A 5,421-nucleotide genomic window follows, 5' to 3' on the forward strand; every position below is an offset into this window, starting at 1 on the left:
ACTCCACTTGCGGCAATCGTCTCAATCAATCTTTTAACAACGTTGATGCCTCAAGACAGGCGCAACGAAGCCACAGCTCAACTCGTGCAGCGTGGCAACGGGCTAATCACACAACTCGCGGAGCAAGCCTACAAGCTACTTGACAAAGAATCACCAATTCCGTCTATTCCTCGCATCACAGCTCACCAAGAAGGCAGCAGAGGAGCTGCAGCCAACAACGACGTTCCAAGAAACGACAATGAAGTCGTCAACCAGCCCCGGCAGCACAGCTAAGGCCCAAGCAAACACAAGGCCCCAACACGTCATAAGGATGTTGGAGAGGCCAGCTGCACCAACTCGGTAAAAAGTATTCGCCCTACTCGGAAGAATCACGAAGTGTCAAACTTTAGTGATCTGCGAGAAGTCCTCAACAGTCGGCGCGAACGAGAAGTCGACAACTACAACCACTTTCCTGCTTTCGCAAATCGGGTAATGAAGACAAAACTACCCGAGAAGTTTAAGCCGACAGGAATCACCAAGTATGATGGCAAACAAGACCCAATTCAATAGCTACGATGCTACTCGCTAGCAGTCCAAGCAGCCGGGGGCAATAACGACACCAAAGTCATCCACTTCCCCATATGCATGGAACCCGCACCACTGACCTGGCTTGAGTCACTTAAACCCAAATCAATTGACTCTTGGGCTGATTTGACAAAGGCTTTCACCAACAATTTTGCCGACTCCATGGCTAGACCAGGCAACAAAATCGACTTGAGCCAAATTAAGAAAAAAGAGGCGTGCGTCGATTCTTCGAAAAAAAAAGACAACAATAGTTGAAATCTCAGAAACCGACGTCATCGAGTGCTTCCAGAACGGACTCTACGATCGACGAACATACCAAGACTTTGGTCGACGATGACCAGCTAATGTCAAAGACCTTAAGGTTATGGTACAACAGTGGGCAGATGAGGAAGACAAAGAGCGGGAACGATTTGGTTCTCACCGCAACCGAGGGCGCGACAACAGCAACCACAATGACCAAGATAGAGCTCGGCACAATGATACTCGAAATAACTTTTCGAGTAATCACAACCGCAAAAGGAAGCCCGACAACACTGTTGCTGCCATGACCAACTCCGGGAAAAAGGGATCCCGCAAAAATGATGATGGGCCGACCTTCACCGAACTACTCAAAAAGCAGTGCCCATGGCACCCGACTAGCAAGCACTCGGCAATAGACTGCTACAGCATGCGCCGAGTAATGCAAGACTTACCCACGCCACCACCCCCTGAAGAGTACACCAAGAAAAAAAAGATAAGGGCAAGAACAAAGTCCACAATGATGAAGAAGAAGAGGCCGACTTCCAGACCGCCTCCAAAATAGTCAATGTGATCTTTGGCGGAATCCTAGGCACCGCATCCAAGCGAGCCAACAAACTCGTACTCAGGGAGATCATGGCCATTGAACCAATGGATCCAACACCGCTAAAGTGGTCAGAAGTGCCCATATCCTTCAGCAGAAAGAACCAATGGACTAAGTTCTCAGAACCAGGCCGGTTCCCCCTAGTACTCGATCCGGTTGTGGCAGGCTCAAAGTTAACCAAAGTACTCATCGACGACGGAAGTGGACTCAATGTCATTTTCGCCAAAACATTGAGGAAGATGTGCCTCGCCGTTACTGAAATGCTTACTCCAACGGATTCACCCTTCTATGGTCTCATACCTGGAAATGCAGCTATACCACTAGGACAAGTCGTCCTCCCAGTTACCTTTGGAACTAAAGAACACTATCGTACCGAGTACATCAGATTTGAAGTCGCCAACTTCGAGACATCTTAGCACGCCATACTCGGAAGGCCAACACTTGCCAAGTTCATGGCGATACCACACTATGTTTACTTGGTACTCAAAATGCCAGGCCCCAAGGGAGAACTAACGCTACGAGGATATCTACGGCGATCCTACGAATGCGCCACCGAAGCCATAGAAATTGCTGCGACTTCTCAAGCACCTAGTCCCATGCAACAAGTCTTCACAGCTTCAAAGAAGCTCCATCCAACCGAACTTGAGATCCCAAAAACAAGTCAGGGTCTACAAAGGTGAAACCCGCCAGCGAGCAAAACTTCAAACCAGTCGACCTCCAGACGGGCAACCCTTCCAAGACAGCCCTGATCGGAACAGGGCTAGATCCTAAATAGCAATCTGCGCTCGTCAATTTACTTCGGGCTAACCATGATATCTTCGCTTGGAAACCGGCTGACATGCCAGGTGTGCCCAAGGAGCTGATCGAGTACTCTCTAAATGTTGATCCCAAAGCTACTCCAAAATGGCAACGACTTCACCGGTTCGCTCAAGACAGACGAGAAGCAATCAAAAAAGAGTTAGCCAAGCTACTCGCGGCAGGGTTCATCAAAGAAATCTTTCACCCTGACTGGCTCACCAACCCCGTGCTCGTTCGTAAGAAAAATAACAAGTGGAGAATGTGCGTCGACTACACCGACCTTAACAAGCATTGCCCAAAAGACCCTTTCGGGCTACCCAGGATCGACCAAGTGGTCGACTCCACTGCTGGGTGCGCTTTACTATGCTTTCTCAACTGCTACTCCGGCTATCATCAGATAAGCCTCAAGGAAGAAGATCAAGCCAAAACAGCTTTCATCACACTTTTTGGAGCTTTCTGCTACAAAACAATGTCCTTCGGACTAAAAAATGCAGGGGCAACTTATCAACGAGCTATTTAGATGTGCTTCGAAAAGCAGTTTCACCGCAATGTCGAAGCTTACGTCGACGATGTAGTCGTCAAAATAAGAAACCAGGAAGAAGTCATCGCTGACCTAGAGGAAACTTTCTCTAGTCTGCGAGCTTTCCGATGGAAACTCAATCCTACTAAGTGCGTCTTCGGAGTACCTTCTGGCAAGCTACTCGGGTTCATCATTAGCCATCGCGGCATTGAGGCCAACCCGTAAAAAATATCTGCCATCACAAACATGCAAGCACCAGCTAGCATCAAGGATGTGCAGAAACTCACAGTCTGCATGGCCGCTCTCAACTGGTTCATCTCAAGACTTGGAGAACGGGGACTACCCTTCTTCAAGCTTCTCAAACGCCAAGACAAGTTCAAATGGACAGAAGAGGCAGACAAGACACTAACACAACTCAAAGACTTTCTGTCAAAGCCTCATGTACTCACCGCTCCTTCTCCGAACGAAGACTTGCTCCTATACATATCAGCTACTACTCATGTCGTCAGCACGGCAATAGTAGTCGAACAGTCTGAACCGAGCCACGCTTACAAGGTCCAACGACCTGTCTCCTTCGTCAGCGAAGTACTCTCGGACTCCAAAACTCAGTTTTCACCGATACAAAAGCTCTTATACGCAATCCTGCTCACCTCTCGGAAACTGCGCCATTATTTCCAGGAGCACAACATCACAGTCATCTCTAACTTCCCGCTCGGCGAAATTCTTCACAACAGGGACGCCACGGATAGAATCTCCAAATGGGTAGTTGAGCTCGGAGCTCTCACCTTGGACTTCAAGCCAAGGACAGCTATCAAATCCCAAGCTTCGGTCGACTTCGTAGCTGAATGGACTGAAAATCAAGTACCAACACCAGTCGAACGACCAGAACACTGGGTAATGTACTTCGACGGGTCCCTCAAACTGGAAGGGGCCGGTGCAGGCGTATTACTCATCTCCCCAAAGGGAGACCAGCTCAAATACGTACTGCAAATTTTCTAGGAGGCATCTAACAATGAAGCCGAGTACGAAGCACTGCTACACGGCCTTCGCCTTGCAATCTCCCTCGGCATCAAAAGACTATTGGTGTACGGCGACTCACTAGTCGTTATAAACCAAGTCAATGACGAATGGGACCGAAACAAGGACAATATGGACGCTTACTGCAAAGAAGTCCGCAAACTCGAATACAAGTTCTCAGGCTTGGAGTTTCATCACATCGTCTGCAACAACAACGTAGCCGCCGACGTCTTATCAAAAATGGGCTCAACTCATGCAGAGGTTCCAGCAGGAATTTTCGTACACGAACTGCACAAGCCGTCCATACCTGAACAAGTTACACCGCCAGTGGTCGAGACTACTGACGTCACTCGAGAAATCATGATGATAGAGGTCGACTGGCGCACACCCCTTATCGACTACATCAAAGATCACAAACTACCATCTGACAAAAATTAGGCTGAACAAATCTCCTGATGAGTAAAAAATTACGTTCTAGTCGGGGACAAGCTCTATAGGAAAAATGCATCATCCAGGGTACTCATGAAGTGTGTTACCCGTGAAGACGGCCAAGAAATCTTAGAAGAAATCCACAAGGGAATTTGTGGGAACCACGCCTCTTCACGGACAATAGTTGGCAAGGCTTTCAAAACAGGCTTCTACTGGCCAATGGCTCTGGCCAACGCTAAACAACTAGTCCAGAAGTGCAAAGGTTACTAATTCTTTACCAAACAGCAACATGTACCGGCCTACAAGTTAGTCACTATACCTCCAACATGGTCGTTCGCCTGCTGGGGGCTCGACATGATAGGGCCATTACCAACTGCGCCAGGAGGATTCAACCGAGTACTCGTGGCAATCGACAAATTCACTAAGTGGATCGAGGTCAAACCAGTCACTTGGCCCAGGGCAGACCGAGTCCTCGACTTCTTGGATGACATTGTACACCGATATGGTTTTCCCAGCAGAACAGACCTAGGGTCAAACTTCAACAATCACGACTTCTGGGAATACTGCGAGAATAGCAGAATCGACGTTCGCTACGTCTCGGTCGCTCACCCGCGGGCCAATGGACAAGTCGAGCGTGCCAATGGCATGATACTCGACGCCCTCAAGAAAAGACTACATGACATCGGCAACACCAAAGGCGGCAAATGGCTCAGAGAGTTACCCAATGCTCTGTGGGGACTATGTACCGAACCATGCAAGACTACTGGGTTCTCGCCCTATTTTCTCGTGTATGGCTCAGAAGCCATACTACCCATTGACATCATGTGGCAATCACCCTCTGTCGAACAATACGACGACGAGTTGGCAGAAGAAACAAGGCGAACAGATATAGACAGTCTAGAAGAAGCAAGATGCGCAGCACTAGTGCAATATGCCAGATACCTTGACAGTTTAAGGCGTTACCACGACCGTAATGTCAAGGAACGATCTTTCAACTTGGGCGATATGGTCCTCAAGCGAATCCAAGACACAACAGGGTTGCCCAAACTCAATTCACCATGGGAAGGTCCTTACATCGTATCAAAAATTACGGGACCCGGATCTTACAGACTGCAAGAGCTTTTGGGAGAACAAGTACCAAACTCTTGGAATATAGAACACCTTTGTCGCTACTACCCATAGCAGTACCCGAGTAATCGCTTCAAGGCAAAAACTGATGTTGATTACTTGAGCTAATAGCTCGAATACCGAC

Source organism: Setaria viridis, chromosome 6, assembly GCF_005286985.2.
Source record: "Setaria viridis chromosome 6, Setaria_viridis_v4.0, whole genome shotgun sequence".
Lineage (NCBI taxonomy): Eukaryota > Viridiplantae > Streptophyta > Magnoliopsida > Poales > Poaceae > Setaria > Setaria viridis.